General features: G+C 44.6%; 1 protein-coding gene and 1 long non-coding RNA gene across 5 annotated transcripts in view; one reads left to right on the forward strand and one right to left on the reverse strand.

Moving 5' to 3' along the window:
- The window catches only part of PRKN (parkin RBR E3 ubiquitin protein ligase), a 1,341,418-nt gene that overhangs the window by 131,883 nt on the left and 1,184,122 nt on the right, over positions 1-25,413 (reverse strand). The gene's annotated exons all lie outside the window — the stretch shown is intronic.
- LOC123385678 lies at positions 7,373-24,838 on the forward strand. The gene is made up of 3 exons (XR_006598636.1): positions 7,373-8,186; positions 22,329-22,475; positions 24,503-24,838. It is a non-coding gene; the product is annotated as an uncharacterized LOC123385678 (long non-coding RNA).

Here is a 25,413-nt window from a genome sequence, read left to right on the forward strand (position 1 = left end):
GTTTTTTCGTCCACTGGTTCATCATTCAGCAACGAAACAATCTTTTTATGTGCTGACATCGTGTTAGGGCTCCACGCATAATATCTGATTCAATCGATAGATCAATGCTCTGAAAAAGGCATGGACATTCCCATCTCATGGGCAAGGAAATGGGCTGGAGAGGTTTCAGTAACATGCATGAGGAGGCTGAGATGTATTTGAAGAACATTCGACTTCTGGAGGACTTGTAGGGTCTATGTCTGCAGACGAGTATGAAGGCCCTCTAGGCTTTGTCCCGGCCACCTCCCTTCCACCCTGTACTCTCCTGCTCCACCTTCTTTGCTCACTGTCTTTCCTCTGCTGAGCCTCCTTCTTTCCTCACTTGGCATCTGCAAGCAATTCTTTTTTTTTTTTTAATGTTTATTTGTTTTTGAGAGAGAGACAGAGAGACAGAGAGAGACAGAGCACAAGCTGGGGAGGGGCAGAGAGAGAGAGAGAGAGAGAGAGAGAGAGAGAGAGAGAGAGACAGAATCTGAAACAGGCTCCAGGCTCTGAGCTGTCAGCACAGAGCCCAATGCAGGGCTTGAACGCACGGACAGTGAGATCATGACCTGAGCCGAAGTCAGACACTCAACCAACTGAGCCACCCAGGTGCCCTGATCTAAAGCAATTCTTACAGTGTCCGTGTCCTGGCTCAGATGTCCTTTCTGTAGGAGGTGACCCTTCCCCAATTCCTTGACTGTTTCTTCTCCTTGCCCCACTCTGAACTCTGTTTACACCTGTCTGTCTGGCTACACTGTAAGGTTCTAGAGCAGTGCCATGTGATCAGAAATAAAACGTGAGCCATGTATGTGACTTAAAATGTTCTGAGACCCACAGTAGGAAAGTAAAAAAGAAGCAGGTGAAATGGATTTTGCTAATAAGTTTTATTCACTCTAATATATACACATATTAGTTTATACTAAGTCTTTGTAATTGGTTTGTATTCTGTATTTACAGTTCATCTCAGTTTGGATTAGCTACGTTTTTTGTGTTCAGGAGTCACACATGGCCAGCGGCTACTGCTATAGCACGGTCCTAGCGGGAAGGAATCTTTAGTTGCTATAATGTGTGAGAGCATGTTATGGCTGCTGGCTGTCCTCTTGATACTTAGTCTTTGCTTTTTCTACAGTCTTAGAAGTCTTATTTGGGCATGTGTGGCTGTCAGGCTAGAGGCCATATCTCCTGGGCTCCCCTGGAGCTCAGGTACCATGTGTCTAGAGCTGGGCAGTGGGATGTAAGCAAGTGTGAAGCAATTTTTGGTTTCTGCCCTTAAAAGGAAAGGGGGTGGTACACCCCTGCTTTCTCTTTCCTTCTACCTCAGGCTGATGTGCAGACGTGGTAGGAGCTTTGTGTAACCATGTGGAGGAGGGCACATCCGAGGGAGAGCAGAGTGACGAAACCCAGGATTCTGTGTCTCCTTCAACACAGAGCCACAAGGAGTCTCGTATCTTCTATGGGACTGTGACCAACAGAGAAAGAAGCATCTCTTCTGTTTACACACCTGAATTTTTTTCTTGACAGTGATCTTGATTTACTTGCATCATTTCTAGAACCTGCCCTGTTGGTGGGGGTTACAGCTAACCCTTCCTTCTGGTCTCAGCCTACGCTTACTTACCAGGGTGGCCTTTTCTAGCCTTCCTAAGACGAGATGACGTCCCCATTCCATGCTCCCATGACACCCTGAGCTTTCCCTTTCTTCGTGTTCACGCATGGGGTTACTGAATGAAAGTGTCCCAGCTAGACTGTAAGCACCGTGAAGGCAGGGACCGCTTGGGCTTGGTGCACAGAAGTGCTCCATATCTGTTGTTGAAAGGGATAAACATAAATCAAGGGGCTTAACAGGGAACTGAAACGCTCTTACTCTTCACAGTTCGATGGAAATAATTTGATCTCGTTTGACTTTGTCATGTCATGCTAGAGAGCACCAGAAAGATGCTGGCATGCAGGGGAGAGGTTGGGTAGATGCATCTAGCTACCCAAGTGTTATGGATTGAATTATATCCCTGAAAAAAATATGCTGAAAGCCTAACCTCCAGTACCTCAGAATGTGGTCTTACTTGGAAATAGGGCGGTTGCAGATATAATTGGATATAATTAGTTAAGCTAAGAAATATCATACTGGACTAAGGTGAGCCCTAAATTCAATATGGCTGCATAAGAAGAGGAGAGACACACACATGGGGAGAAGATGACCATTTGATGATGAAGGCAGAGACTGGAGTGATGCATCTAAATACCAAGAAATGCCCAGAATCACCAGAAGCTAGGAGAAGCAAGGAAGGATTCTCCCCCATGGATTCTAGAAGCATGGCTCTGTTGGTACTTTGATTCTGGACTTCTAGCCTGAAGAACTGTGAGACAACAAATTTTTGTTGTTTGAAGCCCCCCAGCTTGAGGTGTATTGTTGCAGCAGCCTTGGGAGACTCAGACACCAGGAAGACAGCATCCTAACAGACCTGCTCTGCACACCTGTCCCTCCTAGGTAACAGTCTACAGCCTCTGGCTGTAGGGTCAGCCCACACGCTGAGGCAAGGAGGCCTTTTTGGCTGGAGGCCTGCAGGATGGACACTTCTCAGCTCCACCACGGCCAAAATGGATCTTCAAGACAGGTAAGGAGGTACAGGAAACTTTGCCAAAGAGTTAAACGTAGTTGTACCTCCCAAAGGCAGGTTCTGTGGGGAAAGGGGAGTGGAGAACAGGGTGTCCCCACCACAGGAAGCAGGAGTAACAGAACCATTTGGCTCACACAGAAGCACAGAGATTTCTCCTTCACGACAGACCTTTCTGGCAAAGGCTCTGCTCTTAGGAAAAAAAAATTCTCATTCTTCAGTCTTGAATGGAGAATAAATTAGGAGAGGTAAAAGAGGTGTATCGCTCTTCTTTGAGGATCTGTATTCACACTGAAAAGAATCAAGGCTACAGTTCTCTGTATTCGCACTGAAAAGAATCAAGGCTGCATTTGTCTGCAGTGGTTATCTATCTATCTATCTTTATTTATTTTTTTAAATAAAATATTTCCCCTTCACAGGCTGAATACTTTGCAACACACAGTATTTCTGGTTGCTGCTGTTCACCCTCCTCTTTCAATTTGGAAGGCTAACTCAATGACCCCTTTCTATTTGACAGAATTCACATCAAAAGCCAATGAGATGAGGCCAGGAGTTTGCTTTCCCTGTTGTGAAGGTGGGAGGGGAACCAGCAGCGGTGATAAGTGGCTGTGATCCCTCCAACCTTTGCCAAGGTGAACCTCCCCCCACCCCCCTCACCGTGTCTCAGATAGAAATGCTTGTTTCTGATGTTTTTCAATTATTTTCACTTAAAAGAAATACTTTAATATATTTAGTTCAAATTGTGCGATGGTGATTATGCTCCTAAATCTGATTAAGAGACATGATAGAAGAAACCTTTGTTTCCATGAGGGGATATTTATCATTCAATAGATAGGTCAAATTTTCCATAGTAGGAGGATTCATATTATAAGCGTCGAGACTGCCTTCTTTCATTAGTTATTTATAAGGCTCTTATTAGACTGGTTAAATTCACACAGGAGAAAGAGAGAAGTTATTGTTAATCAATTTCTAATCTAATCTATCCATTACCTAGCTGATAAAGAATTAGGCTCACCAAAGAGATTTTGATTCAGACTGCAAATCACGGTCATGTTACTAATGACATTGATAAGTGGAATGTTTCATTTTTTAAAAAATTAGTGTTATGTTTATCACGTTTCTTATGTCGTATCTCCTCAAAAGTCCTATAGTAATTCCTTGCTCCATAGTAGATAAAAAACAATCCATGGCTGGGAATTCAAGTCTCCCTCCCAACACCACCACGTAATTAGCTTTGGTGGACACTAACGCCGCTCAGCCACAATTTCGGCTCTCTGCTCCATGATAGGTCACAGGAGGATGGCCCTGTGTCACCCCTGCGTCACCCCTGTAAAGTCACATGGAGCCAAGTGACTTGTTTGGCCGACAAAATGTGAATGGATCTGACATAAGTGACTTGTAGGCCAAAGCCTTTAGTTGCTGGTGTTCAACTGACCTTCTTTCCTTTGCCCCTGCTTCTGTGACTGTGATGTTCAGGGTCCTGTGGTCACCACCAGGCGACCCCTGACTGGGAATGAGCTGGAGCAGAGCTCCCCACCAACCTGAGGGGACATATTTCATGAGTGAGGGATAAATCTTTGTTGTTCTTTGTTTTTTTTTTTTAATGTTCATTTATTTTTGAGAGGGAGAGAGAGTGATAGTGAGTGAGCGCAAATGGGGGAGGGGTAGATACAGGAGGAGACACAGAATCTAAAGCAGGCTCCATGCTCCAAGCTGCCAGCGCACAGAGCCCGATGCTGGGCTCGAACTCACAAACTGTGAAATCATGACCTGAGCCAAAGTCGGATGCTCAACTGACTGAGCCTTCAGGCGCCCCAAACCTTTGTTGTTCTAAGCCATGACAACTTTGAGGTTGGTTGTTACAATAACAGACATCAGTCTATACTAAGACATTAAGGATTTTTTTTTTTCCTTTGAAGTTGTAGCAGCCAAATTCTACTTTTGAGTGAAATCTGACACGGAACACCTATGTATCACAAAAGCAGAGAGAGTCTCTGGAGGGGTGGGGTGTGGGGAGGTGGCAGGGGTTGGGGGAGGAGGGTGTGGTTGATTCCTCAGTTTCCATAAGCCCAAGTGGCTCATTGAAAACCAATGATCTAGTCCAAACAAATCTTTCCAAGTAAAGTTTTCGTCAAAAGGTCACCACTGGATCTCGACCTGCACGTATGTTTTGGTTTATTTGGGCCCAAAGTTTTAAAAGGCTACAAGCCAACATGTAAAAATTAGAAGACTACATATAAAGTTCTGAATTTCCCTTGATCAAGTGAAAAAGTAGGAAACCCAATCCCATGACTTGCTCCCAAGGGTCTCATCAGTTGCCCTTTGTCACTACACTGAGAGATTTCTGCCACATGTCCCTGTCAACAGGGTGAAAATGTAGACACAGAGGGCTGTGTTTTTCTCAAAGTCAAAGAAAGTGTATTTCTTGGTGGAATGCATATTACTAAGTATTGAAATGAAAACTGAGTTTACTAATGTTTTTTATCCCTTTTCTTATTCACTCCTGTTATGTGTTGTTTTTTCTCAGCTTTAGAAATTGTGACATCTCTTTAGTCCCTTACACATACTTCTATGGCGTGATTTCTGAAAATGCAGTTCCTGTACCACTTGGACCCAAGTCAGCTGGCATGCTTGTGAGACGCGCAGATTGTAAGTACCATTTCAGAGCAGGGAACCCAGCATTAGAGCAGGGAACCCTGCAATCTGTGCTTTTCATAAGCATCTTCTACTTCAAGACAACTCTTGGGTACGATAAAGTTGGAGAATTGTAGTAGTGCCCTTATCCGTGGGGGAAACATTTCAAGACCCCCAGGGGATGCCTGAAATTGTGGATAGTACCAAACCCCATATAAACTACATTTTTCCCTATGCATACATACCCATGGTAAGTTGATTTATAAATTGGGCACAGAAAGAGACTGTCAACAATAACAAATAATGAAGTAAAACACTTATAACAATGCACTGTAATATGGGTTATGTGGATGCGGTCTTTCTTACACACAATATCTTATCGTACTCTCCTCTCCCTCCTTGTTGTGATGTGAGATGATAAAATGTCTACATGATGAGATGCGGGGAGGGGAAAGGCTCAGTTAGTTAGGCTACTGCTGACATTCCGACAGGGCATCAGAAGGAGGATCACCCTTTTCCCAACCATGGTTGACCGTGGGTAATGGAAACCACAGAAAGAGGTGAAGCGGGGGACCTGCCCTGTGGCTGAGGTAACCCCATAATCAGAGCCTACATTCTCTGAACTGATAAAGAATATTTATTCCCTTCTAGATTTAAGAAACCATTCAGGTAGTAGAATTTCAATGCTGTGATTTCTGAAATGGCAGACAGAAGCAGTGAAACAAAGTATTTGGAAGTGCACCTGTTCTCCAGATTAAAGATGAGCTGAACATTAACACATCTTCTGAACAATATCCTCATTTCTCTTCTTCCTCAGCCTTGCTCATGCTGTACCATCATTTGCCAAAAGTCCTTTCTCCAGGTCCCTTAACTGAAATTTCACCCATCTTTAATATGAAAATGAACAATAATTCCTTACTACCATCTCAACTTGGTTGTGTCAGAATTGTCTTTTTAAAAATTTTAATAGATTTTGTTTTTCAGAGCCGTTTTATGTCCACGGCAAGGCAGAGCAGAATGCAGAGATTTCCCATAGGCCCCCAGACCCCACATGTGCACAGCCTCCCCTGGTATCTATACCCCCCAGCAGAGTGGGACATTTGGTACAAACGATGAGCCAATATTGACTCACCACAATCACCTCAAGTCTACAATTTACATTTAGGACTCACTCTTAGTGTTGTATATTCTCTGGGTTTTGACATATGGATAAAAATATGTACCTATCATTATAGTATCACACAGAGTGGTTTCACCCCTCTAAAAGTCTCTGTGTTCTGCCCTTTCATCCCTCCTCCAAATGCCCTGCATGATCTTTTTACTGTCTCCATAGTTTTGTCTTATCCAGACTGTCTTATAGTTGGAATCACACAGTATGTAGACTTTTCAGATTAACTTCTTTCACTTAGCAACATACACTTAAAGTCCCTCCATTTCATTTCATGGTTTGAGAGGCTCATTTCTTTTTAACATTTAATATTCTATTGGCTGGCTGGACCACAGTTTATTTACCCACTCACCTACTGAAGGACACGTTGCTCGCTTCCGAGTTTCAGCAGTTGAGAATAAAACCACGTAAACATCTGTGTGCATATGCAGGATTTTGTGTGAATATAAATTTTCAACTAGATTGAGTAAATACCAAGGAGGGTGATGGCCGGATTGTCCAGTAAGAGTATAGTTAGTTTTGTGAGACACTGCCAAAAAAAACCAAAAAAACCAAAAAAAAAACAAAAAAAACCAACAAAAAAACGAAAAACAAAAACAAAAAAACAAACAAACAAAAACCACACATCCTCGCCAGCATTTGTTGTCATTGTTCCAGATTTTGACCATTCTAGTGGGTGTGTAGTCATATCTCACTGTTGCTCTGATTTGCATCTCCCTGATGACACGTGATGTGGAGCATCTTTTCATAGGCTTATTTGCCTTGTGTGTACCCCCTTTGGTGAGGTGTCTGTTAAGTCCTTTGGCCCATTTTTTAATCAGGTTGTTCATTCTCTTATTGTCAAGTTTTAAGAATTCTTTGTATATTTTGGGTAACAGTCCTCGATCAGATGTCTTCTTCCAACCTTTTTCTCCCAGTCTGTGCAAAGCTGTCCTTTTATGGTTGGTTTGTTTATGTCAGGAATCAGGTTCCAAACAAGGTCCAGATGTTCATATGGTTGTTTGTCTCAAGTCTCTGTAATTTGTAACTGTCTCCTTTCCCTTCATCGTTCTATTCCATGCCTCCGGGATGCTGCAGCGACTGATCATTTGTCCTGTCTATTGTCTCACGTGCTGACCTTGTCCAAGGACCCAGTAGTTTCTTGAGTGCTGTCCTCCGGGTCCCTGAGGGTCTCTACACGAAGGTCAGGGGCTGGGCCACACGAGAAGTTCTTTAAAGTAACATGGCCTTGTCATAGCATGACTTCTCATCACGTTCTTCGGGAAGACAGAGAGCACATTTGCAAGATGTCACTGCTCTGGGGCAATGTTTGTCAGTGACACAAGAGAGTCTGCATGCTTTAGTTATGAGCCAAGTGAGAGAACAATACCCTGATTATTGAATCATCTGGGCATAAAACTTATTTTTTGTAAATCATGTTAAAATGTGCTTATCATAGATGGCAGGAAACAACACAGAAGCGCGTTATCATCATCCTTGTTGCTAAAGATGACCATTGTGCGCTGTGCACTGTTCAAGTGTTCCTCATGTGTCAATTTACTGCATCCTCACCCTGTGAAGGTGCCACCACTATCCCCTTTCACAGCTGAGGAAACTGAGGCATAAGAAGATTAAGTAACTGTAAAACAAGTCTGTACGATATTTCCTCTAAGCTCGTGAAGAATTTGTGTAGAAAACCAGCAGCAGTTCGTCAAGCCTGCATCATCGATGGTAAAGGACCAGAATGCACAGAATGCCCCAACCAAAGTTAGGAGGTAAGCAAAGCTCTTCAGTACCCTAAGCTGCTTGCATTCCTACCCCTTCTCCTCCGAAGGAGCCTCACTGACTCTAGAATCTTTTCTGACATTTATTAGTTTTTTTCAGGTTTATTTATTTTTGAGAGAGACACACAGGGAGAGCATAGACAGGGGAGGGGCAGAGACAGACAGGGACAGAGAATCTGAAATGGGCTCCATGCTGACAGTAGAGAGCCCGATGTGGGGCATGAACCCATGAACCGTGAGATCATGACCTCAGCTGAAGTCGGATGCTTAACCAACTGAGCCACCCAGGCGCCCCTTTTCTGACATTTAAAGACATGAGATAATGTGCTCTGTTATTTCTATGCCTGGATCTGTGGGGATGGGAGTGATAAAAGAGTTCCCTGGAAGAGAGATACAGGGGGCACTGCCCCAAAGGCACTTGTGAATTTACAGAAAGGTAATAGTTATGACACAGAGTGCACTGGCTTACTAATGAGGACAGGACAGTGTTGGTAAGGGGATTAGGTGGCCCTGACCCACCCAGCAGTGAGCAGGGAGAGGATGTTGGAACAGGTATGGGCAGTTGCTTTGGAGCAGACAGACCCACTTCTGGACCGGAGTCCACTACATGGTCGTATGGGATGACCAGGATGCCACTTAATCGCTTCAAGCCACATTTTCTGCATTTTCATTTTAGGAGCATATTACCTATTCATGAGTTTGTGGGGAGGATTAAGTTAGGTAATATATATCAAACTTCTTAATCCGTGGAGAAATCCCATTATTTTGTGGTTGTTGAAGGAAGTATCCTGTGACCTTTAAGATGTATCTTCCTGCCTGAGGCAAACAACAGAGGTGTGGTATAAAGTGAAAATTGATTTCCCTTTGCGAGAAAGAAAATGGGATTGAGGAAAATCTTGACATCACTTGCAATCTGGGATGGGTTAAAAAGCAGGTAGAATGGGGTGTGGCAAATGAGGTGCTGTTCTAGCACAGAGTATTGTGTACTTTACTGACATCGTTGTGGAGATATTTTATCTTTTTGGAACAAGTTACAAAAAAAGTCTCCCATAGAAAAGCCAACACTTGCAAACAATACTGTTTGCTAGATACTGTTCTTTCTATACGTTACACAGCTCATTCTCCCAACACACGGGGTAAGTACCAACTTTATTCTAAATAACCTTTGCCATCACCGAGCTAAGCTTTTTACATGTCTTAATTCGTTTCACCACACGATGACCCCAAGAGGTGCAGACTCTAATTATCCCCACTTGACGGAAGGTTACGGAGGTTAGTGGACTGGCCAGAGTCCAGAACGACCATGTGGTTCAGCTGGGTTCCCAGGCAGGCGCTCTGCCTCCAGGGCCCGCTCTGAGAGCACAACACCTCTGGTGAAGTCCACATCAGAAATAGTCCAGCCTCATGGGACAAAGTGCTACTGGTTGCTATCTTTTTAAAAAAGAATGTAAACATCATTCACTGAACCAGAGGGTGGCCACGATGCAAAGTCAAATGTGAGAGTTCTTTTAGAATTCACTGTTAGGAAAAGCTCGCTTCCCCTAAGGAGCTGGTAGGCTTTTAGTCTGATAATGGTAATTGTGTCACTACCCATGCTTCCTTTCTGCCTTGATTATTAAGATGTCCTGTGCTCAGTTACGGCATCACAGGGGCCTTTGTGGTGGACATAACCTGGATTTCCTCTTTGACTTACAGTGTATTGTTACTTTATCATGTTTATTCCTGTAGCATGAGAAAAAAATATCAATATGTTTTTGTGGCCATATCAATGACATGGTGATTTTTCATGTTTTAAGATGTCACAAGCTACAATATGATTAATAAATTAGGGGTGCCTGGGTGGCTCAGTTGGTTAAGCGTCTGACTCTTGATTTCAGCTCAAGTCACGATCCCATAGTTGTGGGATCGAGCCTCGCATTGGGCTCTGAGCTGACAGCACAGGGCCTGCTTGGGCTTCTCTCTCTCCCTCTCTCTCTCTGCCCCTCTCTCCCCACTCATACTCTCTCTCTCAAAATAAATAAAATAAAAATTAAAAAATAAATACATTAGATGCTTGAAGAAAGATCCAAAGAGTCTCAGGAAGGTTGGAAGAACGGGCTAAGACTAACTGTATAGATTAAACGAATATGATTTAAAATCATGAACACAAAGTTACCTGCATGTGGGCAGTGCAAAGTCTGACCTCCTGAGGGAGAGCCTGGGGTAGGGCAGGGCTGCCATGGGAACAAGTCAGGGAATCTTCCACAGGACAGCCCCCTGCCATGCAAACCTTTCTCCAACTCCAAGGATCACTGTGATGGGCAGTCAGGAGTGGGGCACAGGCCTCAGGTGTGCAGGGAGGGAAAAGGGATGGAGAGCCCTCATTCATTCCACACCTATTGACGGAGTTGCTCTCGTAAGTCAGGAGTTGATACTGGAGCGAACAGAACAGGCATCACGAACCTCCATCTACGTTAACTGCAAACTCAACTGAAACCCAAAGTCAGTTGCCTCGTCAATGAATTCGTTAATGGATGCTGGTTGAACAACTGCTCTGGGCCAGCCCCTGGAGCGAACAGGGCAGTGGTGAGAGGGCCAAAGGCCAAGGAAGGGCGATGCAGGCTGGTGAAGCTGGGGCCCGGGACACGCAGGGGAGGCGCCCCCACTGAGTCCTGCTGGGAGGTGCCCGGAGCACAGTCAGTGCTGAGTGATGGCGACCAAGCAAGTGAAATGTGAATTAGTTATAAATTGCAATCCTTTTAGGTGACTTTGTTAAGGCTGCCCCCGAATGCTAACCCCAGCAGGCTATTATTGGTCCGGAGTACAGAGTCAGGTCAGCCTGAGGAGCCACATTTGAAGAGACATCAGCAAAGTGTCACCCATTCAGGCAGGGCGCCCCTGCAGAGCCACGACCAACAGCACAGGAAGCCGAAGGAAGGGCAGAGATTAAGGCTTCAGAGGAAAGGGACCCAAGAGAAGGACTTCAGGGACAGGTCTGCTCAGCTACTCAAGAAGCTTCCAGCAGCCCATCTCGGGCCAATGAGTAGAAGTTGCAGGGAGGGCATTTTGGCCTGTCGTCGGGAAAACTTTTTTATTTTTATCCATTTTTTCAAAATCACAATTCCTCCTAAATGACCTGAAGTGCCTGCCACTTAGTGGGATGCCTGTGTATGAACGGAGGTGTGTGGAGCCCCTCCAGGAACGTGCGGGAGGTTTGGCGACGCCCCTTAAGTTTCCTTTCAAGCTAAGATTCTGTGGCACCAAGAAGGCCCTGGTTAGGTGTGAATGAATTTTTGTCAGGTACCTGTTGGGCTTGGCATTGGGAAACCTGTTCGTCTCTACGGAATGGAATCACCTGTCTGTTATCAAATGGTGACTGGGAGGGAGGCGGGTGGCCACCACCTATTGTAACCTGCCTTGCCTTCTGGCAGCCTGAGTCCCACTGGTCAGGCCTCCAGGGCAAGATGTGGGGAGGTGCTGAGTACAGCTGAGCTTCCCCTGGGCCCGAGAGCCCTCCCAATCTAGCCCACAGCCATCAAAGAGGGAGCCTTTCTTCTTTCAAACTCCTTCTCCCACACCCCCTGTTCTCTTCCTGCCTTCAGCCCTTGTCTTTCCTCTGCTCCTAACGGTACAATGCCTGGTCGACAGTGCATTTTCTAACCATTTTAGCTGGTGTTTCATCTTTTTGGACCTCCGTGTTCATACTCACTGCAACCTCTTTACACCCCGTAGCGAAATGTATTTTAATAGTAGTTTTCCATGTGGGGCTGGCATTGTTCCTCCCATCTCCACCTGGAGACTGAGCTCCTTTTTCACCTTCGTAGGCTCTGTGCAAAACACAGGTTCTGCTACATAAATAGGTGCTCAGTACATAATAGTCGAGGAAATGAATGACCTACCTTTTCTGACACCTGAGACTGCTTGTCTATATTCTTATTTTTGGTAGTGAAAGTTTCTGATAAAATGTATCCATGGAAACACTTCACTAACAGAAGGATTCCATGTTCGGCATCAAAGCGGTACCATTTTTTAAGTGCCACCACAGACTAATAACTGTTAGTTTGCAATCACTGACTACAAAAGAAATGATTGCATGAATATCTGAGACTCCAGGTGTTAATTCAATGGCAAAAAAAAAAAAAGAAAAAAGAAAGAAAGGAAGAAAGAAAGAAAGAAAGAAAGAAAGAAAGAAAGAAAGAAAGAAAGAAAGAAAGAAAAAGTGTGTGTCCTTATAGTCTGGTTTCTGATGGCTAGGAGCTGATGCGTACTTGATTTTGAATACCCTAAAATCAGATTCAAGAACTTCTATAATTCCATAGACTCAAAGGAATAGATAATGCCCACAGAGGTCATCTGGCACACATTCCTGCCCCTGGGCAGGGATGTAAAGCTACTTGTGGACTCTCTATCCTTAAAAACCCTGTATCAAGGAGAATAGATGTGAGAACTCTTTCTACCTTGGAAATGCTTCTCCTAAGGGGCAGTCCTTAGGGACAGGAATGGTCCTGACATTCTCCACTGCACGTGGTGCAAACTTCTCCCCTGCTATCTTGTAAGACCATTTCCAACTGCTCTGTCCTCAGCAGACCAAGAGAACATTGGTCAGCATCATCCATATAATATCCTTTAATACACTGAGGAAATTCACTGGGGCTTCCTTTTTCCTCAGACTTACTAAGCCCAGGTCCTCAAGCCTATCCTCACAGACCAATTTGACAATTCTTTAATCGTGTTAATAATTTCCGTCACTCTCAGATGAATCATTTCCAATCCATCTACATCCATTAATTTTTTTTTGTTTGCCCCAAATTAAGTGCTAGGGTGATGCGGCAATGACTGGAGCTAAGAATAGGAGAAGGGTTTCTGCAGTTCTTGGATGTCATAATTCCATGACAACATCACAGAAACAGTTGGCTTTTTCCTTTTGGTAAGAAGGCCCAAGTGCTGGCTCAGCAACTGTTCCTTGGCAACTCCACATTCTGGATCTTTCTCAGCAGTGCTTGAGAAAAAATATTTAGTCCCAGTATTAGCTGTTCACTTGCCCATTCAGAAAGAAAATGATCTGTTAAGAGACCAGAAAGAATGACAGAGCCTCTAAAAGAGAGGTAGCCAACTCCAAGGTCTTTGGAGCCAGTCAGGGAACTGGGGGTAGGGTGGGTGGCAGGTTGGGAAGGTGGCAAATTCAACACCCACACTGCTTCGAGGAGGGGCTCCCACTTCACCTGTAGTGGACTTTTTTTTTTTTTTTAACACAAGAATGCCCATCCATTGTAGCAAGAGCCTGTTTTTTTTTTTTTAAGAGAAGCTATCAATTTATATTTTTAAAGTTAAATATTCCCATTAAAAATGATAATTGAAAAACAAAAATGAAGCCATTGTGTAGCCCAAGCCTGGGTGGGCCTTAAGACACATGTCTGCAGGCCTGGTTTCGCCAAGGGCTCTTGGATTCATTCCCTTGCCAGGATAGGAATACTCTACCTTCCTTACTATTTCTGTAATAAATGTTTGAAGACACATGCCTCACCGAGAGATATATTCTTTGCACATAAATACTTTCCTAAAAGTGTGTTTTATTTGTTAAAATTTTTTTAATGTTTGTTATTTTTGAGAGACAGAGAGAGAGAGCAAGCAAGTGTGAGTGGGGGAAGGACACAGAGGGGGGAGACACAGACTCTGAAGCTGGCTCCAGGCTCTGAGCTGTCAGCACAGAGCCCGACGTGAGGCTCAAGTTCAGGAACTGTGAGACCAAGACCTGAGCCGAAGTTGGACGCTTAACCGACTGAGCCACCCAGGCGCCCTCCCCCCGACCCCCAACAATGTGTGTTTTACAAGAAGATTTTAAAGCTAAGGAACTTAAACTTTCCACTCTCTAGTGATGGAATTCTAGATGTGGTGGCAGCTGAAAAGGATACAAATCCATGGAGATGAGCCTTCCTTCTGCTTTGTGATAAATCCACTGTCACAGCATGTTGAGATATTATGGGGTAGGGAGCTGTGCCTGAGAGCTTAGACTTAAGTTTTTCTTTCAAGTTAATCAAATGTGAGGCCAGCACACCAAAGGCCAAACTTATTGAAGAAATGTACCCATTTGTGTTTAGTTTCCTAATTTTCAAACCCAGCAGGTTCCCTTTATTTACAAAGGTTGGTCTAAGATAGAGTTCTCGGTGTAGAAAAGCAATTTAACCAAAATGCTTTCCCCTAATTACACAGCACAGCTATTTGCATAAATAACCAGCCTGGGTATTCAGGGACCCAGAGAGTCAATGCTATTAAAGCACAAGTTATATTTTTGATAACTTTTTTAAGTTTAAAAAATTTTTTAAAAATGTTTATTTATTTTTGAGAGAGAGACAGAGCCAGAGTGTGAGCAGGGGAGGGGCAGGGAGAGAGGGAGACACAGAATCCAAAGCAGGCTCCAGGCTTTAAGCTGTCAGCACAGAGCCTGACACGGGGCTTGAATTCACGAACTGCAAGATCATGACCTGAGCCAAAGTCAGAATCTTAAATGACTGAGCCACCCAAGTGCCCCTGTTTTTGATAACTTTTAAGAAAATGATAGCAAGACAAGAGTTCACAATTTCTAGTTCTCTAAAAGGAAATGATAGAGGATGTAATACTATGTCATTTGGGTTAAATGTCTCAGAGAGAGATTCCTCTCCACGGAGAAGTGGGTTGAAATCAGGCCCACCTTCCTTGTGGCCACTGTTGTAGGGGAGGGTATCAGTCATGCCGGTGCTGAGTCTGGATAAAGGAAAGAATTTTTGTTATGTCAAAGAAGCCAGTCCAGACATGATTTTCCTCTACTAATATGGAAAATGCTAGTTTAGAGACCACCGATCTTTTGTTTACTGTAGAAAATGAAGTAATTGCTTCGGATAATGGACTCCAACTCTAACAAAGGACAGTTTATCTTAAAATTTGATAAGACATTTCTCACATATTGATAAACAGTGACATCGCTTGCCAGGAAGGAAAATGAATGTTCTTTGTAGAGATTTTTAAAAACAGATGAGACAATCCCTCAGTGAGACTGGCTCGGAGGCTTGAATCTCTGCTTTGCAGGAGGAGCTCAACCGGTTGGATTAGAAGGGATGATGTAAGTTTAAAAAAGAAAGGAAAATGAAAACATACTAGACTCCTTTCCCCCCCATACATGCATAGTTCCGATGATGTAAATTTTGGCAACATGATGATGCTTGGCATTCATCCATTTTCCCTTTCAGTAGAAGATAAGCTCCATAAGGCTTAGGATTGTTGGCATAAACTGGCAATGAGTTCCTTTATTTCTAGACTCCCAGGTAATTGGCAATGAGGGTGAAGAAAATAAGCATTATGAAGGATGAGCAGGAAACTAATGCATCTTTCATGGACTTTGTAGCCATATCTGACATGCTGGCCATTCCTGTGAAGGTTTTCAGTCCATGACAATGGACTGGACACGTTAGGAATTACAGTCATATGGTCACTGATCTATTCAAGCACACCAACCCCCCATGCCATGAACAAATAACAACACAGGACTGCCTAAGTGACCGGACAATTCTTCAAAGGCGTATCACTACATGGCAGCTTTCCCAGGCCAGGGGTCAGGCTGAAAAAGCTACAACCTGGGCAGCAAGTTGCCAGGTTACTGCGGGACGTAAGTGGCAGATGGGTTGATCTTGGAAGAAAAAAAAATCTGCCAACTGGCGCGGAAAACATTAGTCTGGGAGAAGAATGTCTCACTTTGGTGAAGATGGCTCCTGTAGTTCCATTCATTACACCCCAGAAAGCGGGGGCTTGCTGTGCGAGTTCAGTGGCAACTCATGTCTCTGTTTTTCCCAACACACACATCCATGGGCGCCCACACTATATACCCTCATCTCTGCATGCAGGCTCCCCCGTCGAGGGCCAACGTGCCAGAGTAAGGTCGGAGCTTGATGGGAATGAGGAAGCAAGTGTACTCAATTTCCTCGAGGTCAGTCGAGAAATGGAGAGAGATCCACGAAGGATAACATTATTAAACAGTAATAAGGGTGGTTTAGTCACTTTTAGTAATTAAAAAAAAAAATACTCGAAGAGCCCTCTGAATGCTGCAAACATGATAAACTAGCACATCCCAAACCCAGAAAAATGGTTTAAAACAACTGGAAGGGGGTGCCTGGGTGGCGCAGTCGGTTAAGCGTCCGACTTCAGCCAGGTCACGATCTCGCGGTCCATGGGTTCGAGCCCCGTGTCGGGCTCTGGGCTGATGGCTCAGAGCCTGGAGCCTGTTTCCGATTCTGTGTCTCCCTCTCTCTCTGCCCCTTCCCCGTTCATGCTCTGTCTCTCTCTGTCCCAAAAATAAATAAAAACATGGAAAAAAAAATTTAAAAAAAATAAAAAAATAAAACAACTGGAAGAAAGTGACCAGTCATCAAAACTAACTTCTGTGGGAGTCGAATGAAAGCACAAAGTCGCTTTGTCCAGAAGGGAGGCTTTGAGGAACAGCAGATCAGTGAGACTCTAATAAAAAATCACAGGTATTGCTATGAAAATATAAGTAATCTCATGCCAAGAAAGAGAAGTACTTGACAAGCCATCAGAAGGGCCACCTGGTGGTAAGGACGACACATCTGTGGACGTTTCCCACGGTCCTCATGATAGGCTTCCTTGGGTTCACCATCTTGATTAGAATTTCAATAGTAATCGCCCAAAGAACAAGGATTCCCTGGCAGACAGGAGCCTCACTGTCCGCCGGCCAGCTCTAGGCCCCATCCTGAGGTGCCCCATGCTTCTTCAAGCCTACCAGCCTTACTCCTCCTGATATCCTGAGCTAGGCTCTGTCCCCTGCCCGCTGAAAGGACCCCTGGGGAGTCCATCCAGTCTCACTCGTTGCTTCAGCCACTTTTGGTTAATTCTGGCACAACCTAAACAAACCTTTATTTTACCTCTGGAAGGAGAGGCTCCAGGAACTGTGATCTTCTCTAAAGCAGAGGCTTCTCTGTCATCTAATGATCTCAGCACATTATTTTTGGCAAATTAGGATCTTGGGAACTGTGGACAGTGTGTGATTGGAAGAATGCATGAGTGAATGAATGGATCGATGAAAGAGAAATGAAGGAACAGAGACCTTCCATTCTCCCGCTTCTGCAAAGTAGAGGCATGTATTCAACTGGGCAAGGACGCCTTGGGTTTGTTGCACATGCAGGCATTGGATGCTGAATGTCACCCGAACCTTGGGTACTAATATAAATAGGGCCTGGGCTGCACAACAGGGTCAGACCACATAAGTCTAGGAAGGAGACTCTGAACAGGTTTGGGGGCAAAGTTTTATCAGGGGGTGGGAGGGGTTATGGGCCTAAGGGGTTAAAGGGGGGAGGGTAGGAAAACAGAATAATACCTGGGTAGGTTATTTTGGGGATGAACTTGAGCAGATCCAAATGCAAGGGACAAGGATGAGAACAATGAGAGAAGAACCTATATTCTGAGGACCTGCATCTCTGAACGGGCTGTCGAGGCAGAGGTGATGGGAGAGGAGGAAACCAGGTGGGCAGGTAAGTCTCCGTGACGGTTAGTGCTGCTATCAGGGACCCTATTTTGAAGACACCAGGTCCAGGAGAAAGGGACTCTGCTACTAGAGATTAGAGGAACACTTTGTCACCGGGGGACCCAGGAGGTCAGGAAGGATCCGGTTAAGGGAGAGCAGGTTGGGCAGGATGCACGCCTTAGTGGGTGAGCAGAAACCACAGCTCCTCAGAACTGTTGCTGGGGAGGCCACGTCGCTCCTTCAGCCTCCCTTGCACCCGAGGATGAGAGGGGCCTGAGGTCTCGGGGAGGTGAGCTTTACCTGGCAGCCGGGCCAGGTAAAGATAGACCAGGGAAAACTCCATCAACACAAGATGCACAGAAGCCATTCCACACAGGTCTACTCCCTCACTAAGCAAACGTGTGTTGTGTCTCCGCGGTATTCTTTAAATTGTGTTGTTAAAGCATAAATTGACAACCCTGGTATATCCCGTTTTTATTGTTACACTTTCGTCCAACTTCATTTACTGAACATCTATCGCATCCACGGTGCCGGGGAGACAAATGTGCTCCTGTTTTCCTTCTGTGTTTTATAAGGAAATCACAAAACAGCATTATAGATGGTTAATAATAAAAGGAGCCAAAATGCCTATAGTGCCACCGTGTTAACCCAATAATATTCTGTAGTCTGCATTTCCTGTGAGTTTTATCCATACGCATACATTTTAATATAGTTGTATTCGTAGTCAATATAATGTTGTGGGGCTTTTTCTCTTACCGCTACGTTGCCTTTAGAGGCGATTCCTATTTTCCATGCATTTAGTTGGGGGGTGGCTCGGCCATGGCAGTCAGGATTTCAGCTTTTAAAAGAGAATCATTTAAAATGAGGAGCAAATTGTATTATTTCATTTGTGTTTCATTTGAAGCAATACTTCATTGGTCTGCCGTAGTAAGGAAAGGGTATTCTCTCTAGTACTGATTTGAGTATGGAATAAATGTAGATGAAATTAAAAGATCACATTGCCAGTTTGAGACTTTTGAGACTTCTACATACTCATCAACTGCTTATAAATTGGATGGCACCTACTTACTAATAACTGGTTAGCTCTCACCTTGACAGGACTTGAAATTCTTCTCATGTGATTTTGGCCAATGAAAATTACAACCGTTTAAGTACAATCACCTGGTATAGCTAGATATTTAAGGAAAAGAAAAAAGGCTAATGGCTTTTCACACATGCACTGAAAAAAATTAATAACCTGATAATCTCTGGCAAAGGAGATCATTTTTTCTCCCTCTAAGACGGTGAAGTTCAACATTATGTGATTTATCTCAATGGCCTGCAAGAACTGCACGTAATGATTAAAAATAACCATCAACTGAGCTTTTAAGAAGCTTCATTTAGGTACTGCTAATGCAGTACTCATATCGCTTTACTCCACATGACCTTAGACCGGTTCATTACCGGCATTTTAAAGATGTTACTTTACGAAGAAAAGTGCAGAAACATGATTCTTGAAAAAGCTGTCATTTCAAAGGATGCATTTATTATGAAAGTCGAGTTACTGCTTTTAGGAAGTTATTCTCATTATATATTTCATTCTAAAAAGTCACATTGAGCCCACAGGTTTAACAATTCATTTTTTTTCTCATTAATGAAAAACATGTAATATTATTGAGTTTAGAGTACTAGTGTTGATTTCAATTGGAGTGATGTTGAGCAGACAGACCTTCTAATAGTCGGCCTTGGGAAAGTCCTACTCAGAACACGTCATTCTGTCAGCAACATGGGAGCCAAATGGTCACTGCCTTCTTTTATCCGGAGAGCACATTTTCAGTCACCAACGTGTGATTGTCTAGGGTGAGTGTAGTTGGCTGGGGCAGAGTTCCATGTGATTGATATATTTACTTAGTCCATTTGATCTGACAAATCTTTATGGATCTGGGGGCAGCAAGTTGATCTAGAATCACCAAATTTTGTTACTATAAGTTGATATCACTGTGCATCATAGCCGCTGTAGCTTTTGGTCTCGTGGATTTTGGTTTTGGTGAGCACCCAGCTGCACAGTGAAAAAATGGAATCAAGAGTGGGGGGCTGGCAGTTACACACATCCACACATGTGATCTGATGACGCTGAGCTATATGCATACATGCTAAGTAGGCCAGTTTCATGGTTTTGATATCCTACTGTAGTTTTGAAAGATGTAACCAGCGGGGGGAAATGGGTAAACCTTACCTGGGACCTCTCTGTATCATCTTACAACTTCCCGTGTATCTGTGATTATTTCAAACTACATGAAATCTAGAAGATAATTCTTTCCCCAGGGAGACTGAAACTTCTAGAAGTTGGTAGCTCGGTGGCTTCGAGCTGGAGGGAGTTTGGGCTGTATGAGTTGGGATCTCCAGACACCAAAAAGTAAAGCCACTGGATGGGGCCCAGGTGGACATGGGGACACTCACTGCCTCATTCACCGACAGCTGAGCAGTGGGGTGGGAGAGGCCCCAGCGTGAAGGCCCCACTGGTCTGGCCCCCGCCCCATGGGTGTGGCTACCCTCAGACACTGTCAGGGGCCACTCAGCCCTGCTGCCCACGAGTGTGAGCACCTACTGTCCACTGAGTGGAATGAAGCACCCTGGGCCTGGTGCACAGGAGAAGGGCCCAGAAAGGAGAAGGGCATGTGGCCTCAAACGGCACAGGGAGGCCCAGCTGGGCCTCTGGGGTGCCGGGCACTACCTCCACTTGTGAAGACAGGGTGCTCTGGGTAAGAGGGGAACCCAAACGACAGTCTCAGACTTGCAGCTGCCCCTGCCCGTCCCCACTGCTTTCTGGGAAAGAGGGCTGCTGGTTCTCTGCCAGCATCGCGTCCTCACAGCCACATGACCCGAACCCAGCTTCAGCTCGGTCAGCCTCCCCGGAGAGCAGATGGCAGGCCTTGTGCCCGTTGTGAGGTTCCCCAACCCTTTCTCTGCTGGGATTCAGCCTCCTGCATGGCAGGCACTGTGGCCCCCCCGGCTCTTCCGAGCACCCCCACCTACCCTCAGCACCCCCAGCAGGTGCCTTGAACAGAACAGGCACCCAGGAATATTAGCCAAATTGAAGCAGATGGAAAGCAGCTCTTAGAGCAGTGAGGCTGTGGGAGAGGGAGTTTGAGTGCGAGAAAACTTCCGTCACACAAATGCCTGAGTGCACACACTTTGAGAACCACACTCGCTTCCGGATGCAAGCAAAGGAAAAACTCCTTCCCCGGAGACCTTAGAGATGCAAATGTTTACAGCTCAATCCACCAGCAGGATATGAGGACAGCAAGCCCCATGCCAAGGTTTTGCTTTGGGAGTGGAGGCTAAGTGAGGGGGGGGTGGCACTGCTAGTGAAGAAAGGGAAGGTGTAAGACCCTGGGGACAGGGGGTTTGCCTCTCCCCGCTGGGAGGGAAGACAGGTAGAAGGGAGGTAGGTGAGCGTGCAGGTTGTGGCTCTGGGCAGCATCTGGAAGAAGGATGGGAGTTTGGATGGGGATGTGTTCTACCAGGGAAAGACTAAGCGGTGGCCTCGCTTGCTGAGACACATACTACCTGCGTGAAACTCGACCTACAGGGACAAGAGATGCCTGGCTGCCCATGGCTGGGCCTTCCTGCCTCTTCAGTTCACGTCAGGTCTGACACTGTGCGGGACACAGGGATGAGGCTGCTCGTATGCAACACACCCAGTGATGAACCTGTTGCTGCTCAAGGTTCATCCCCAAATCCTGCTCACCTTAAAGATTTCCCCCAGCCTGGTGGGTGTGCAAACTGATGCAGCCACTCTGGAAAACAGTACAGAGGTTCCTCAAAAAATTAAAAATAGAACTACCCTATGACCTAGGAATTGTACTACTAGGTATTTATCCAAAGGTTACAGAAAATGCTGATTCAAAGGGGCACATGCACCCCAATGTTTATAGCAATGCTATCAACAATAGCCAAATTCTGGAGAGAGCCCAAATGCCCATGGAGTGACGAATGGATAAAGGAGATGTGGTTTATATACAATGGAATATAACTTACTGATCAAAAAGAATGAAATCTTGCCATTTGCAAGAACATGGATGGGAGTAGACTATATTATGCAAGTGAAATAAGTCAGGGAAAGACAAATATCATATGATTTCACTCATACGTGGAATTTAAGAAACTCAACAGATGAACATAGGGGAAGGGAAGGAAAAATAAGATAAAAGAGAGAGGGAGGAAAACGATAAGAGACTCTTAAATACAGAGAACAAAGTGAGAGTTGCAGGAGGGATGTTGGTTGGGGGGATGGGATAAATGGGGGATAGGCATTAAGGAGGGCACTTGGGATGAGCCCTGGGTGTTGTATGCAAGCGATGGCTCACTAAACTCTACTCCTGAAGTCATTATTACACTATGTGTTAACTAACTTGGATTTAAAACAAATGAACAAACAAACAAACAAAAAAACAAAAGATCTCCCCCAGCCTGATAGGGCCATCTTCCTTTCCCATCTAGAAGAAAATATTATTAGGATGTCTCTGAATGATGAGAGGTAGAACTCTCTATTAAAATGCAGATACATATGACTCAGAAGAAAGGGCACTAAGTTTGTCTTCCAGACTTCGCTTATTGGTCTAGTAACATTATTTGAGTATCAGAATATTAACGTTTCTCCCTAGCAACTTGGGACCACCCAGCATGAAGTGATGTGCTGACAGATTGGCTGGATTTAGTATGGGCAGACCCAGGTGGGCTGCAGGTGAGGAACAGCCCGGGGTGAGCAGGTAACTTGAGAGAGCACCATCAGAGGGAAGAAGTTTAAAAAGGTACGTGCATATCTTACATATGTTTCTCTATAATTTTGCATAAGATAAGCCACCATGATATACTCAAAGAAGATTCCCACACATGGCAGAGTAAGAATTTTGAAATTTAGCCATCACTTTCGTGGATTATCTTGTTCTCGTAGTAGCTTGGAGAACCCAGAGGAAACAGAGTGGTGGCCTTCAATGAGCTCTCGATCTTAGTCTCCTGCCCTCACCCAGGACTGAAATAAGAACACAAGGCCAATCAATTTGAAACCACCTTGAATAGAATGGGGTTTGGTACCAATGGGAGGGGATTTAGTAAAGAGAAAAACCACCTAGGTTGATTTAATTCTTTGTAAGGAGGAGTGACAGGCAAGGTCGAAAGGGGGGGAGTGGATGCAAGTAGGGTGGTGGGAGGGGCAGGAGCAGTGGAGGCAAAGCCCTGCCAAGTACTGATCTCGCCAGGAAAGACTGGCCATGACTCGTGCTGTTGCCGTAGGTAGGTGCACAGTTTACAGGCCATATTTAGGGGCTCCAATGACACATTTTTAAAAAAGGTTATTTTTTTTATTTTTGAGAGAGAAATAGAGCATGAATGGGTAGGAACAGAGAGAGAGGGAGAGAGAGCATCCAAACAGGCTCTGCACTGTCAGCACAGAGCCGAACGCGGGCTTTGAACTCACAGTGAGATCATGACCTGAGCAGAGATCAGGAGTCAGACGCTTAACTGACGGAGCCACCCAGGTGCCCCTCCAATGACACATTTTTAAAGATGAGTCAAAACCCTCAAAATAATAATCGCTTCTTTAGTCTAACATATTCTATGGTGAGGGAAAAAATCTGGCCACACCTGAATGTTAGCAATTAGCTAAACATCAACAGAGAAGATAATAGCTAAAGTTGCCCTACAGCTTTTGGTTCTGGGTCTTATTTAATTGGTGACTTGGAAAACATCTCTGAAAGTAGGGTCATGAATTTACAGATGGCTCTTCAAAATACCTTGATTACTGTAAAAAGAGGAATCCAATGTTTAATGTCAGTTTAGCTTATGAGAGTTTAACTTGTCTTCCCCAAAATGAAAATGTAGGCGAGAACATTGTACATAAAGGCTACAGAAACTCTTCACAGCCATCTTTGTATTGCTAATACACAGCCTAGTATCAACTGCTGATCAGATAGCCTAGTCTCTGACCCATAGTCTGCAAATGCTTGTCAAAATTGACTATAAGGTGTAGTCAGTTACAAAAAAGATGATTGGGCATTATAACCAATCAAGTAGTGTTTACTGACCTCTTTTATTATGAGTGCAATTGCTTATTAAACCTTGGACCCAAATGAGGTAGTTCTCTGTAGGACCTCAAAGTGGAAACAGGCATGAGCACTGATGCTTACGAGACAGTGCTGGAGGAGGGGGTGAGTCTCTGGTGGGTTGATGAAGTAGGAGGCCTCCGGTTCCAGACAGAATGATGAGTAAGAGAATGACAAACAGTGGCTGCCTATGAACAATTTATTATTCATTTGCCTAAACATATTCATTTTGTAGCATGGAAGAATGCACTTTCCATTTCAAAGACTTTGTTACTGATCCATCTTTAAGGTCTGACAAATTTTGTACTAACGTCCCATAAAAATCATCCAGAAATTCAGTTGCACAAAAGAGTGCATTAAAGACATAGTAGTTGTCCTGGGGAAGCTCTCTTTCTTGTTGAGTATTAAACATGCCATTTTTATATTTGAACAAAAACCTAAATAATCCGCCTTCAGAGACATGGGCATTACTTCTAACTGTGTGCCTAGTACAACATCACTGCCATATTTTAAAGCATGCTGGATTTTCCATGAATGTTAAGACCGCAATGCTTTACCATGCACATTTCTAATGTGCATGCTCTGAGGGCAGGCGGTGGAGGCCGGTGCATCCACGGCCCATGTGGAAAGTCTGCTCCATTTCTGGAATATCAGGCCTCTCAGGCCGGTTACTAGGGCCATAAGGATCTTTCCCATCAGAGCCAAGGTGACCATTCCTTGCTCATTTGACATTTCAGGACAAGTCCCCATGGCACACAGTGAACATGAACTTGGTGCCTGGTCATTGCTCTTGACGTCTGGTTGAGAACTAGTCATTGAACATGCACTCTAGCAGAACCGTCATGCAAGCAGGCACCTTGGATTAAATGAGCTTCATTCAAGAAAATAACTTCATTGGGCTCGGACAGTGATGCAGAAGGGACATGGAGAGCACGTATCGTTAGGGTGTGTGTACGTAAGCTCTCCTTGAGGAGGTGCTTTTGAAAACACTGAGTTGACTTTAACTGTGATATTCAACTGAATGTCTCCAAATTGTGCTGCCTCCCCAGGGCATTAAAAAAATCCATTCATAATGTGTTTGTTGCTGTCAGAATGTCTATCATGAAGCCCAGGCTGTGTGGAGGGCTGGCTCTCCAAGACAGCAATGCCAGTCCTGTGGGGACGAAAAGGAGAGGGTTGAAGATGGACGTGTGCTGCCTTGTTGGCAAGTGGTGGGGACAAGTGAGGCCATGGATCAGTGAGATTTTCCATTAAATCAAGAAAAACACAACTTGCCCCTAACATCACCTCTGATGGCTTCTTAGACCAGCTGCTTCCCTGACGCCCTACTGAGGAACAAATTGCTTTCCTAGCAGGACATTTGGACACTCCTGCATTAATAGATATGGATCCCAGCATGCCGAGCCAAGCGAGAAGGCAATTTAATATGAGCAACACTGTCATCTCAATTTAGGACAACAGCTAGGATGCCCTACAGGGCTGTGCAACAGCTTCTGGAAGTACACCACATAAGATATTCTCACTCTCTTAAGGCTACAGAAAGCTGGTATTTCCAGTAAACAGTCAGACCAAGGATAATGGGAACTGTGATGCAAAGATGACAGGCACGTTACACTTTTTGTGAACGTCAGTCCCAATTCAGGGGGCT

The sequence above is a fragment of the Felis catus genome, chromosome B2 (genome assembly GCF_018350175.1).
Source record: "Felis catus isolate Fca126 chromosome B2, F.catus_Fca126_mat1.0, whole genome shotgun sequence".
Lineage (NCBI taxonomy): Eukaryota > Metazoa > Chordata > Mammalia > Carnivora > Felidae > Felis > Felis catus.